General features: G+C 48.9%; 1 protein-coding gene across 1 annotated transcript in view; it reads left to right on the forward strand.

Moving 5' to 3' along the window:
- The first annotated feature begins 1,594 nt into the window (after positions 1 to 1,594).
- The window catches only part of ADGRB1 (adhesion G protein-coupled receptor B1), a 383,634-nt gene continuing 371,283 nt past the window's right edge, over positions 1,595 to 13,945 (forward strand). Inside the window, exon 1 of the mRNA XM_050940709.1 lies at positions 1,595 to 1,715. The gene's annotated coding sequence lies outside the window, so the exon portion shown is untranslated. The remainder of the gene's footprint in view (positions 1,716 to 13,945) is intronic.

Genomic DNA, 13,945 nt, shown 5'->3' on the forward strand with positions numbered 1-13,945 from the left:
AACACACACTGTGCCGGTCTGCGCGCAGATTGCCTGATGGCAACCCAGCCGCGCACGCGAGGAGGGTTAATCTTTGCTCCTTTCTCCTGCTAGGGAAAACCTCTGCCTGGGGCAAATAAATCACGGAGCCTGAATCCGAGGGAATCGCCCCCAAGGGAAACTTCCAGCCTCTCTCTGCCGGAAAGAGGTCCACGGCAAGGCGTGATGGGCTCGCACTTGATCACAAGCCCGTGCCCCTGGAACGAGGCAGGGCGCATCTTGTCCCTGGCGAGCGGGGCTGGCTCTCCGGCGACCTGCCCGGGTTGCATTTCCCAGGCACTTCTCTTGTCTCTGGGGATGGAGCGAGGGAGGGGAATGCTGGGGAGGAGGAGGGAAGGAGACACAGTGGTGGGGGGAAGGAGGGAGAAGACGCAGGGGACGCGGGGTCGGAAGGGGAGAGGTGGAGCGCCCAAGGCTGTCCCTCCAGGGTGCGCCTCTCTGGCCCCCATTCCCTATCCCTGGCGCTCTCTTCTCTCCATTCCGGCCGCGCTTCTGCCTCCCCCCTTAACCCCCTCCTGCCTGGATCTCCCCAGCGTGCGGGAAAGAGCCTCTCCAGAGCAAGCGAGCGAGCTGCTGAGGTCCCTGCGCCTCGCCGCGGGCTTCCCCTCTCTCCGCCAGAGCGCTGCGCTCCATCCGATCCAGCTTCGCGTCCAGCCTGGCCTCTCTGCTGCTGTGGCTGCAATCTTCCCGGGAGGGGGTGTGTGTGTTACCTGCCCGGCCTCCTCACCACGAGGACACTTGAATTTGGGGATTTATATGTAATTTAACAGCACAAGCACTAACCACCACTGCCCCCACCCCTTCACCTCCCGGCTCCCCGGCGGAGCAAAGTTCCCCGGAGAGGCTGCGCTGCCTGGTTCTCAGCGCTCCCTTGGCTCCTGCAGCTCTCGCCAGGCCAGGGCAGAATGCCCTGTGCCAAAATGTGCCCGAGGAGGGGCTCGGTCTATAGCCGCCTGTTCCAGAGCTCTGTGTGTGTGTGTGTGTGTGTGTGTGTGTGTATTATCCCTCCCCCTCTCCTAGCGCTCCCTCCCTCCAGCCCTCCCTCCCTCTCTCACTCTAATGTGTGATCTGGGAAGCTTATAAAAGCCTGATGTAATCCTTAATGCAGCCCCTGGCTACACAGACTGGATCTAGTTTCACAGAGAGGGAGAGCGAGCGAGCGGTTCAGAAGTGGGAATTGAAAAGAGGGAAAACAAGAAAAAAAAAGCAGACAGACCCCAGTGGATCTTAACCAACGTCTCTTTCCCGGGAGGACCGTTCTCTCTCTGCACTGGTGGGAAAGCTGCCCTGAACCTCTCTTTAATGTTTTTCAAAGAAGACTTGCTTGTCTCCGTGGATCTAATCATCGGTTGGTTTTTAATTGTATTTTCCCCGCTCTGCTAAGGATTCCTTTATTTATTGCTTTTCGCTCCCAGCCGCCTTCCTGCAGAGACGCCAAAGGTATTTTTCTTTTTGGTTTTTTTTTTTCAATCAAAGTTAAATATTTTGAATAAAGGAGCGAGTGGGGCGGGAGGGGGAGGGGGTGGGCAGAGGGCGAGCGAGCCAGAGAGCTGCCTCATTCTCCAGGACTTCACACGCTGCCAAATGTTTGTTTGGTTACCCCTGGATTTGTTGGTGGTTTCCACTGGGAATTGGACAGAAAAGGAGAGCGGGATATAATCTAGAAAGTCCATCAGGTAAGATGCTTCTTTCTTATTGACGGGGGGCCGGGTGGGGAGAAAGCGAGGGGCACTCTCTCGGCTTGCTGTCCTGCTTTGGATGCAGGGTGGGGGGCTTCTAGTCATTGGACGGCAATGCAAAAAGCAGGACCCGAGAATGAGAATCCGAGGTTTCTTTTGAACCAGGCTGGGAGATCATGTTAACCCATCCTCTCTCTCGGGCACATACTTTCTCCTCCCTTTCAGTTCCAAGCCAAAGCTTCCTACCTTCGATTTGAAGTTTTGTCGCTTTTGTAGGCTCGGGTCCGGTGGGTAACACAAGCCGGCGCCGTGGAAAATACTGGTGCGCCTGGAAAAAGCGCAGGCATGCACGCGCAGCCCGGGGAAATGAACCACCCATCCGTACGGGTGCTCTGGGGGAAGAGAGGGGGGAGGATATGAAACAAACCGATGGGGGGAAGAAAGAAGAGGAAACTAGCACCCTCCAAAGATTGCCCCCGTGCTGCAAAGCCAACGTGCTCTAAACTGCACGGTGGCGTGGGGCTACCTGTGGTTGAGAGGCAGATTTCAGGCTGACATGCCCTAGACTGTGGAAAACAAAGTGTGTGATGGCATCGCAGTTGTGTTTACTTACAGCGGGAGTGACTTGCCTTTCCTCCCCAGCCTCCATCTCGTCCTCTCTCCCCAGGGGAGTTTTGGTAGCCATCCGGCCCTTCCGTTTTGGTTTTGTTTATCACCAGCGCACCGCTGCAGGCAATCATTTGAGAAGGCGCAAACCTTTACTGTCCCTCTCTCTCCATCTCGCCCCCTCCCCTGCTCCTCCCCTTATCAACACTTTATCTCACATCTTAGAAAACGATCCTTTAACACAGGTGCAGATCAAACCTCCACCCCCAGTTCCCAGTGCTGCTGAAGATATTACGCGTTCAGTATTTTTAAAACCCAGGTATGAATTAGCCAGCACTGTGGAAAAAAGAAAACTCCCTCAGGGATGCTTAATTACAGAGCACCTTGTTCTAAATCACCCAGTGTGGCAATGGACAGCAGAATGTGTCGGACTGTCCCTCTCCCCATCCACCTCTTTTAAAAATATATTTCACTGCGTGACATTGTGTGTAGATGATATGATGGGGGTGATCAAGGTACACTCCAGCCTTCGCATATAGATATTTCAGCCAGGGCTCTTAGAAGGCTGGTAGGAAACAGAAGGCTGAGGATTAATGTGCATTTTCCCACCAATGTCCAAACGGATTCTGTCCACGCACTGGATACAAAGAGGCAGGAGCGTCTGTCACGGGTTTTCAATAAACTCAGCAAGGGAGCTGGTACTTTTTATTGACTGGAGCGCGGAGAAGCAAAGGTATGACTCATGAAGGGGACCACTGCCCGGTTCATGCGAATCATCCACAGGAATAAATTGCACCCAGGAATGTGAATATCAAGGCAAAAGGCAGAATAAACAAATAACACACCAGATCCCAACTCTGGCGAGGATCTTGCTATGTTCAGGTTCAAAATCTCTAGAAATATAGACAGGTCCAGCGCAGTTGACATGAGTGGTGAGAGCAAAAAGACCCACCTTGCCCAGATGCTAACATCTGCCTGTGCCACTAAGCGATTTCCAGCGCCTGAAATGCACATGATCTCTGGACGCAGCACCTCGGGAAGGATGCTGTCATTGGCAAACAGGCGGACATTGGGAAACACTTCGTGCCTGGTAAATGGGTCTTCCCCTTCCTTCCCCTCTCCCTTTACCTGTTGATTATTTGTTTATTTGATCTCACACGGCAGTTGCAGTCTTATTAAATTACCCCGGGCAGGCGGTGGAGTTGATTCTAGCGACTTTAATAAGGACGGAGTAACGAGGGTATATTGGTAATAATGAGCGTAGACTTTGGCGATCGCCAACGGAAAATAGATCAGCTGAGAGATGAGCTTGGAAGCTGCATAAAGATGGGATTGGTGGGGTGGGAGGCAGCCTGGGGCTGTAATGGAAACAACCCCCTTCCCATTACATCGATTCCAAATTCACCTAGGTCCTGCGGTTCTTACGCCGGCTTCGATCTCCGTTCTCGGGACCCACTCCCCATCGACGCCCCAATGCCTATTACTGCTTTGCTTCGGATGCTGCTGAAAATCGCAGCGGCTGTAGATGCGGGCAGCTAGGAAGGGGTGTGTGGATCCGAAGGGGGCACGTTTTTCATAATCTTTTGGTGGGGGAGGGGGAGGAGAATGGGTGAAATTCTTTAAAAATCCAGCCCGCTCCCCCTGAGGGGTAGGTGCCCAAATGGAAAGAGAGAGGCTGTGCTGAGAGTCCTTTGCTCCGGGAGCTGGAGGCGCTGGCAGAGATCTCATTTCACTTTCCAGTCAAGGCGCAGGGATTATCCCCCCCGCTCCGTGGAGCTCTTCCATTCGGAGTTATCCCTGGGTCAGTGCGCATTATGCCTCCCGAATTTACTTCACTGCGGAGGACGCAACAGAAAGAGCTGAAGTCAAGCGGGGCGGGGGGGGGGGACTCCTGGCGCCTGGCCCTTGGCAAATCACCCGCAGTTGAGCACTACCTGGGAAATTGAAATCTATGAGCCTTTGCAGAATTACAGATCTGCGAGCCGTCCCTTCCCCAGCCAGCCCCCTGGCAGGTTTTGAACAAGGTGATTTGAATCCTCGGGGCTTGTGAGCACCATTCGGGTTGAAATGGTCTGCGCTCTTCAGATGGATGTTCAGGGCTAGAGGAAAACGGATGGCTGGATGCGTAGCAGGTACCAGAGAAGGCTGAAGTGCCATGGTCATGTATCTCTGTTTATGGCTGTAATTGATTAAAGGCGGTAGCAAATCTTCAGAGCGCCGCTGTGAGGTAGATAAATATTACACCCCCGCTTGATTTATAAACATGGGGAAACTGAGGCAGAGAGGGTAAATGAGTCATCAGGGATTTGCGCTCCCCAGGCGCGTCTGCCCCTCTGTTTGGAGGGGGAGAGTGGGGTCCCAGTTCGCTCTCAGAGCTAAAGGCGCTTGCCAGGAGCTACCTCTTGAGAAGGAGAGAAGCCACCTGCTTTGGAACTCGCTTCCTCTAGTCTCAGGAGGGACTCGCCGCTGAGCTTGAGATGAACTGCAAGGCGCCGCTTTGTCTGCCTTCCCCTCTCCCACCATCCAGGCCAACCTCCGCAAGCCCCTTCGGGAGAGGGGTGCTGGGGGGGGGTTTAAATTAAAATAATGCTAATAACCTAGTCAAATCTCCCATTTCTAACCCACTTTAGCAAACCCCACCCCATCAGAGATTTACCACAGTCAGGGTTTAGCTTAAGAAGAATTATTACAGTCTCCTGAATTTAATACTGCACAGCTACAGATAACTAACTAATGTGTGTGTGTGAGTGTGTGTGTGTGTATCGGTGGGGGGAAGCGGCTGTGTAGATCCATTTTCTGTTCTTTCTTGTTGCAAAGGACCGTGAGCCACAATTGTCCTTGATGTAACTCAGCTGACTTCAGTGGATTTACACTTTGGATGGATTTGGCCCTGGATGATCTTGGTGCCTTTTTGGCTGGATTTAGCTATTTTTGATGATGCAGAGTGACAGAGAGATGGCGCTAGCTGCTCAGTTATACTCCACCTGGGGGCCAAGTCTCATTTTTTAAGTTAAATACCACTAAAGAATTGGCTTCTTTTCCTGCACTTTAAAAACGCAGAGAAAGATGATGGTGATAGCTGGAAATGCAATAAGCAAGTCTTCAAAACCGCCAGCGAGAGAGACAATATCAAAGGCGATTTAATTTTTTTTCTTCTGTCTATAAAACGTTTCCTTCCCAATCCAGAGATTTTCCTGATGCTGTTTAATCAACCGCTTCTCCCCCCTCCGGCGTTGCCTGGGTTTGAACATCAGCTTGTAAAACAGAGAATCTGTTCTGATTCTTCTCCACCGTGAAGCGAGGCTGTCTGAATGAAATCGCTCTCTGTGTGTATAACAGGCTGGCCATAGATTTCAGATCCAAGCCAATCAAGTGGCCACGTGTCTGCCCTGTGCCATGGTTTGAGTTTACTGTCGCCTTACACCCTCTGATGTCTGATATGAAGATGCTACCTGTGAAATGGGCAGCCTGCAGTCAGATGGTGGGCGGTAAGGAGGAAGCATGTTTTAAGTCCACTCTTGCAGAGGCTTACTCACTTGAGTAACTTTACTCACCTAAGCACTCCAGTTACTCAGGGCACGAGTGCTTTGCAGGAATTGGGCACTTATTTTCTTCATGGGGGATGGATACCGATGGTGGTAAGGAGCTTAACTGACTCTTCCTGAGCAAAGCTAAAATCAGATGTATTTTTTCCCCTAAGAAATGCAGGTGTTTTCAGGGTTATTCTATGTCCTTAGTGTGCAAATGAATTCATCTTCTAATGAACCCAGCCTATGAAGGCTGAAGTGGGTCTGTTGTGAAATACCTGCCTGCCTCTCAGCTTTCGCTGGCAAGGCTGTGCCCACCTGTTGCTAGGTATAGGACTGGCTAATTAATTACCTGCAGAAATTCTGCAGTGGTAAATAAATGAATCAAAGCCCGTGTTTCTTGGGCACTCAGACCTCTCCTGTGTGATCTCCAGGGGTGTGAAAGAAGTGCAGGGTTTTTGCACACTGGCGGGTGGGTGGTGTCTGACTAGTCCCTTTTTAAAAATACCTTCTCCTAGGAAAACTAAAGTAAACACACTCCAGTGTGGGTCTTAAAAACAAACAATCAAAAAGAAAAAGCTTTGGCATCTGGCTGGGTGATTTGTAGAAAACAGTCTCTATTGATTGCACTGCATTATATGGAACTAGCAGAACACGTCTGCAGACAAAGTGCTGTGTGATATCTGACAGCAGGATACATCAGCTACCAAGCCGGCCAAATATATATCTATATAAAGCTTTGCTTGTGTCTGTCGGTGAGACCATTTTATAACCATTCTGCTCCCTGTGGAAATGTTGCCTTCCAGGCTTGTCTGGAGATCCATCTTGGCAGGGGGTGTTTGGCATGTGGGTGCACGTTTCATTGGATAGAACAGGCGGAGCTGGAGACTGGGATTGCAGGTTAGTGGGTTAACTGCCAATCCCTACTGTGTGTGTGGTTAATGTGGGGATAAGCTGATGCACACTGAAATGTGGAGTCTAGCTGAAGACAAGCACAGCATGACAGGGAAGGTATCATTCAAGTTGCCCCTGGACATTGCACCACCAGTATGATCAGCAGTAGCCCTTGCAGTTCTTGGGCCAGTCCAACATGACTGTAGTCAAGCCCTTAACTTCAATGGGAGCAGGATCCTGAGCCACCACCACCCTGGTCTGCAGCACCCCTTGCTCTCCCGGTCCTGGGGCACCACACAGCTCTGGCAAAGCCGTTACAATTCTGATTGGTAGCACCTTCTATTCTTCCAGTAGTGGATGTCCCAGACACAGCTCTTCCAGTGCACTGCTTAACTGTCTTGTATTAGTCCCTGCTATTCCAGTATGAAGCTCCTCCTGCACAGGGTACGCTAACAGTACCAGCATATTTAAGGTTGCATGGTGGTCCGGTGGTGCAGAGACGCATTCATGTAGGGCTAGGCTGAGACCACCAAATGCTCTTCACGTGTCCTTTGAACAAAAATCTTTACTGTTCTGAGCTGAGTGAAACCTTGTTATGGGTTGAGTTAAAACTTTGGTCAAACTGAAGTGAGAAGATGCCCTTTGTAGAAGACAGGTAAAAGGGTGGCTAGGGGACTGCACCTAAAACTAGCTTTAACAGAGTCTGCCCAGTAACTAGCATCCTGTGGGTGGGGGTCCACTGGATATTGTGATCAGGCATATGTGGGTATGTGTGAGAGAGAACACACAAGAAGCGGGATCAGAGCGAGGCAAGAAAGCCAAAGATTAGCCTGTGAGCATGGTGTGACCTGGGAAAAGCTAGAGAGAGAGCTTTTGGGGCTGTTGGCTAAAGAGGCTTGGGGCTGTAAGCTGGGAAACTGCTCCTTTTGCAGTTGGTTCCTTCTGCATTCGGAGAAGCAGGACTCTGTGCAGTCCTTGTAAATAAACAAGGTGGCATCGAAGAGAATACCTGACTCCATCAGTTCCTACTTCCAACCTGAACATCCCCAGGCACCTGAAATGTGATTAGGCACTCAGATCAAAAAAAGAGGGCAACATAGTGATGGAAGGCTGTGTCAAACTCAGTTCTTCCTCCTCTCTTGCATGTATGCTGTATTGTAGATGGCTGCATAAAACCACAGTGTGAAGTATGCTTGGAATTTTATAAAACACGTATAAAAGAGAATTAGAAACAAATTACGTCCCTTCAGACAGTCCGTTCATCACTGTGTCTTGCAAATTACTTACAGATAGTCTAAGGGCAAAGGGTTTTGTATTAGTTTGATTACACTGAGATAATCTTTTGTGTTGCTCCAGGAAGCCCTCAGAAAATAATAATAAAAAAAGATAATATTTTAAATCAGAGGACTGCTTGATTGGTGACTCCATTTCCCAAAGACACACCTCACTGCCTCCTTTATGGAAATTTAAATTGGTTACCTCTGTCAGAGAACATGAGAGATCATTTGTTGATTTATTTATTTTTTATTTTTTGGTTGGAGTGAGTTCCCTCCACCCCTTTGGTTTTTCAAAATTAAACCAGAGGGAGGTTTTTTTCTTTTTCACTGTCTACCTTCTGTAAAATGCCTTCAGAAACTTTGATCAGGAAGTGGCCAGCTGACCTGAAATTAGCCAGAGAGATCGTGAGCTATGTTATGTATGAAGTCATGCTGCTGGATTTATGGGGAAGCATGGCAGGAAAGATGAAAACAGTATTTGGAGGAGGATTAAATACTGAGCTCTTGAGAGGAAATTGTTCTGTTCCCTCCAGCCCACCAATATGAAAATTTGGTGTGACTAGTCTCCATCATTTCCAATCGGACCATACTCGGGGGGCCGACCCCCCCGCATGGTGAGATGTAACATTCCATTGTAGGCGGTAGGGTTGTGCTTACTATATGGGCACTGCGCTAACAGCATAAGGAAAACGCTGAACCCGTTAGAGTGGAAAGTCTATTCTAGACAGAGGTCCAGAGACAGGGTGCTGACTTCACTAGAGTTACGCCATGGATGAATTTGGCCCAAGAAGTTGACAGTAGCTCTAGGAACGTAAAATCATAGGTTGTAAGGCCAGAAGGGACCACTGGATCATCTAGTCTGGCCACCTGTATCTCACAAGCCACCAACCCACCCAGCACCCACACCCTAAACCAGACAACGGAAGTAAGACCAAAGTATTACAGGATACTAGATTATGTGTCACAGACTCCTGCAATGACAGGCAAATGATTAAATGAGATATATCTAGGTAATCCTGGCAAGCAATCCACACTGACAATCTGACCTGGGAGGAAATTCCTTCCTGACCCCACATACGGTGATCAGTTAGACTCCGAGCAAGTGAGCATCAGGAATTACGAAGCAACCGCTCTGCACTCTGTATGCATGCAATTGTAGATATTGTGGCCAAGGTATTTTTCTGAAATGTTTCCATATTAAGCTAGAGTTGGAAGGCATCTCTCATGTCATCTAATTCATTCTCCAGTGATAAGCGTTATACAATTCCTGTCCATGCACTTCTCCCTTCTGTGCACTCATCTGGTCTTGCTCCTGCTGTCAGATTGTCCTTTGCTGACTTGAAAGTCATCCTAATTTTCAAGATAAACTCGGCTGTGTCACGTTGTCCATGGCTGATGCCCCTGGTCCCTTATTTTGCTTTTGTTGTTGTAGATAGAGTCCTTTCCATCCCAACAGTATGGCCCCTTAAATATTTTAGAGACCGTTATCATGCTTCCTCCTTGAAATGTCATCTCTATGGGAGGCAGCGTGGTCTCCTTGTTTAGAGCACACGATGAGGAGTTGAGAGAGCTGGGTTCTAGTTCCAGGAATGCTGCGGACTTTCTCTGTGCAGTTAGGTTCGTCACTTAAGCCTACCATTTCAAAAGCATTCACTAGCTTTGGGTACCAATCTTGAGAGTCTCTTGATGGTCAGAGATGCTGAGCTCCCATTGCAGTCCAGTGGCGCTGTAGGTACGCAGTACCTCTGAAAACGAGGTGGCACAGATTGGAAGTCCAAAAATTGAGGTGGCCAAAATCAGTGGATACTTAATTTAGGCTCTGGCCAATTTGTGGATCAGTTTCTCCACCTGTAAAATGGGGCTGGTGGGCTAAATACTTCCTTGGTATAACTCCATTTACCTTGCTAGAGTCACACCAGGGATGAATTTGTCCAAATGATACCTTTTCTCCTTTGAGATCTGCAGATGAAAGGCACCACACGAACACAAAGCATGAATTGACTTTATTACATTAACGTGCATCCCTTTGCCTTTCCTCATGAGTCCTGTTCTGTCACCTGCTCTCAACCTGTATCATCTTGATACTTTTTAATAAAAGCTAAGGCACTAGGACTGGACACGTTAATGCATGTGCTAGCTGCCTCTCCTCTGCCTTCGAGACTGGCCCTGTAGAACCCTTTTCACGATGAAAGCAGTCACACTGGGTAATCATTTGACTCAACTCTATTCACTGGCTGATAGCCCCTACCCTTTGTCTCTGCAGATGACTCAGGCAGGGATAGGAATCCGTTTCAAGCTCCCTTAATTAGCAACAGTGTCCTTTCTTTGAAACATACATCCACTGGTTCCTGGCATGTGCATTTCCGTCACCAGATCAGTATATCTTCCTAAGGAAATTTGTTCTGATGGGCTCGCTTGTGTCGAAAGCCCTGTTGATGGATTGATTTATTGCACAGGTTTGTTCGCTATACAAGTCAGTTATTCATTAGATGTTGCCTTCGGGTGTTTGGGATTTATGGTTGTGTTGCTTTAATCGGATATTTTGTCATAGCGGACTTAGCCACCATGCAAAGTTTGAATAAATCGCCATGCACCTAAGCTGACCCTTTGAGTCTATTTCTTCACCAAGTGCAAGTCTTTTAAGAATATCTGCCTATTCCTGAAATGCCCTGCTAATTCCATTGCACCATTCCATGCTGATTAGCAATACCGAACCATTGCATTAGCGCACACAGAGTGCTACCCATACACACGTTGTTGTCCCAAAGATACCTGAGATGCACGCTCTTGTCATTTCAGCAATCTTTTTTTTCCTCTCCGTCACCCCACTTAAGCATCTGGAAATGGGAGAGGGAAGCCTTAAAAACCTTTAATCAAGCACCAAGGAGGAAGAGAAATCTGATTTTAAGTAGCTGCACTGATGCCTAGAGCATTAAAGAGCTTGCCCTGCTAATCTTTACTTTTCGTATATTGTTCTACAATCAAATCAGTCCTATTGAGCTGAACCGGGGGTTAATTGCTGATGGAAAACTCTTTGTGTCTGTGCTCAGGCAGAAGGGAATGGAGAGAGTGTGTAGCCTTGTGGAGTTCACTGCAAGATAACCACACGTGGGAGAATGTAGGAGGGCCCTGATTCACACACATGCCTTAACCAATGTGGTAAGACAGGAAAGGGCATGCACAGGATCCAGAGGTTCACAGGGCGGAAGAATAATCACATTGGACAAATACTTAACACCAGGTATGTTTTACGGCCTATATGGGATGACGTGTAATTACAGTGATTCTTGCTCCTGTGGAAAGGGTGGAATTGAACTCTGTATTAAGGTTTGGGAGGGAATTTTGGCTGAGTGCTCATGAGTTGTTCCTCTGATGCAACCAGTGGGGACAGCGTGTCCATTAAGACACTGTGGTGTAGTCAGCAGGCCATTCCAGGACTGTGAAGTCCAGGTCAGATTGAGGGAGACCGTGTTGGGTCACCTGGAGCTTTATTGGCTATGCTGGTCAATGGGGGCGCTAGATAGCTAGGGAAAACCACCGGGACAAAAACCTCAAGAGGGGAACCCTGTCTTGGGGTGCTCACCACCTGCAGTGAGTAATCTCCTCCTGGCTGCTCCAGGGATCAGCTCCATCCAGGTCTGACCTCCCTTCCGTTGCTCATTTACTCTCACCGCAGCCCCTCTGGGACTCAGCATGCTCCCTCTTTGCAGCTGGGCCCTCCATCTATGACGGTCACTCTTTGGGTATCAGAATCCCACAAGATGAATGGTTCCAGGCAGTGTTCAGATCCACTGCCCTGAATGTGCCACTTCCCCGGTAGCTGGTAGGGGAACCTGGGCCTGCCCTCTGCTCTGGGTTCTGGCTCAGGGACCCTCACATCAGCAGCCAAGATCTGCAATGTCCCACCTTGCTGCTGTTTCTCTGAGCCTTTTCCTACTCTGCTTCCCTCATGCTTCTGCACCTTCTTTCAGAGCCTGGACCCCCAGGGTTTCTACTCTCCCCCAAGGATTCCTCCTTTCCCTCTCTAATGCCCAGAGAGTGGCTATAGTCTCCTTCATGGCAGCCCTTTCTTACAGCCAACTTCCAGCTGCACCTATTCCTTCCAGCTGAGCTCCCTCCTCAATCACATATTACTTAGGCCACACCTGAGGAGAGTTAGGTAGCCTATTAATCGGCCCCTTCTCAGCCTCATTAACCCTTTCTAGCCAAGAGTGGGGTGAGCACCCCATCCCTTACCCCTATTTGTTGCAGCCAACTCCAGTCTGTTCCTTGATGTGAGAAACACTGCAGGCATATCCCATACCATCAGTATCTTTCTGTGGAGGGTGGAATTGGTGGACCTTGGCCCTTCCAAGTTTCTTATGTTTCAGTTATGTATTTATGTAGGGCCTCATTTAATAAACCCTATGGAACAGACACAGTGCTAATCTGTATGCAGGGGACATGCAATTACCCCCTTAAAGGGACATCTCTTTGTTTTTATGCTTTGGAAGTAGATATGATGCAACAAGGAATTTAGGTAGTCTTCTTGGAAGAGTGAGTGCAGCCCTGTGAGTCTCCAGATTACTAGTGTATTGTGAATTGAAGTGCTGGGTCAACTGGTACTTACATAGATGGAGCCAGCACCTTGACATAGTGTGGACTTGTGCTGATATACAGCTGTGACAAATGGGGTTATTGCTTGTGCCCGTGTCTCCTCCGTGTGGCTGATCTCTGCCAGGATAAGAACCTGTTCTTTACAGCTGTTGGAATTACTCCTTTAGCTACAGTGGGAGGGCCTTGTGCTGATGGTTCCAGGCTTCATCCCCACTAATGACCATGGGGATCATATATATATGCAGCGTCACCCTCCCACCTTCCCAGGTGTCATTGCTATAGGCAGCATAAAGATCTCCCCCGGGGCTCCCTGAGAAGTGCTGCTGCAGGAGGTTACAAGCTAGCATCTCAGCAGAGAAGATGAGTGCAGAAGCACTTCTGTGAAACTAGGCAAACCTTCCAATCCATTTATCAAAGTGCTTGAAGTTCCAATTTCAAGGCAGGTGAATGGCAATAAATACTGAGCACAGACAGTTAATCTGTGTCCAGAACATTTTAATAGCTAAAGACAATTTAAAAAAAAATCCTGTGTACCTGGTACTGACCCAATGGCTCCTGACAGCTTTTGTGCATTTTTTAAAATGGTATTGTTTAGCAAGATAGTCCAGAATTTCCGATTCTTAAAATCAAGACACTTCTGCTGTTGGCAGAACAGATGTTTGTCATCTGAAACGTGGCGGGAGGGTGTAGCAGGAGACAGGCCCTGCAAAGGGTTATGGGAAATCCCAGTGCAATGTCCATTAGCCTTGGGAGTCAAATAAGCAAATGAAAAGTAAGGCTAAAATATCAGGAAGGGTTTCGTAGCAGCAAGGTGATGATTGTTGTTGCGTATGTTTCTCGGTGCAGTAGCTAGACAAGCGCATGGAATGGCTCCCACCTGGAGTGGGTTGGAAACTTTGAACATGGAAAAATCAGGAGAAGAATGTTAAGGAATATTTGTGGTGAAACCTGTTCCCATGTTTCCAAATAGCTCTGTTCTGCATGCTCAGATGGGTCGCGTTGAATGACCCAGCTCATCTTGCTGAGGAATACCTGGGTGAAGAGGTAGCTTTTGTATCCAGCCTGGAGATGGCTCAGAGTCCTGGCATGAGTTGCACCATGGCCTCAGGCCCTCCACTGAGAGATCTCTAGTCTTGACAAGGAGTAATGTGGGCTCTGCTGGCTAAGTGTCCTATTTGGATGCAGCTGTCATGCTGAGCTTCCCAGCCGGGGCCAAGCACATTAGGGCTGTATGAATGATGACCAGGAGGTCTGTCAGCCGTTTAAGCTGACTTGAAGACAGCCCTAGGGCTGTGGTTTTCAAGCTGTGGTCCGCGGACCTCCTGGG

This window comes from Gopherus flavomarginatus, chromosome 2 (assembly GCF_025201925.1).
Source record: "Gopherus flavomarginatus isolate rGopFla2 chromosome 2, rGopFla2.mat.asm, whole genome shotgun sequence".
In the NCBI taxonomy this organism is placed as follows: Eukaryota; Metazoa; Chordata; order Testudines; family Testudinidae; genus Gopherus; species Gopherus flavomarginatus.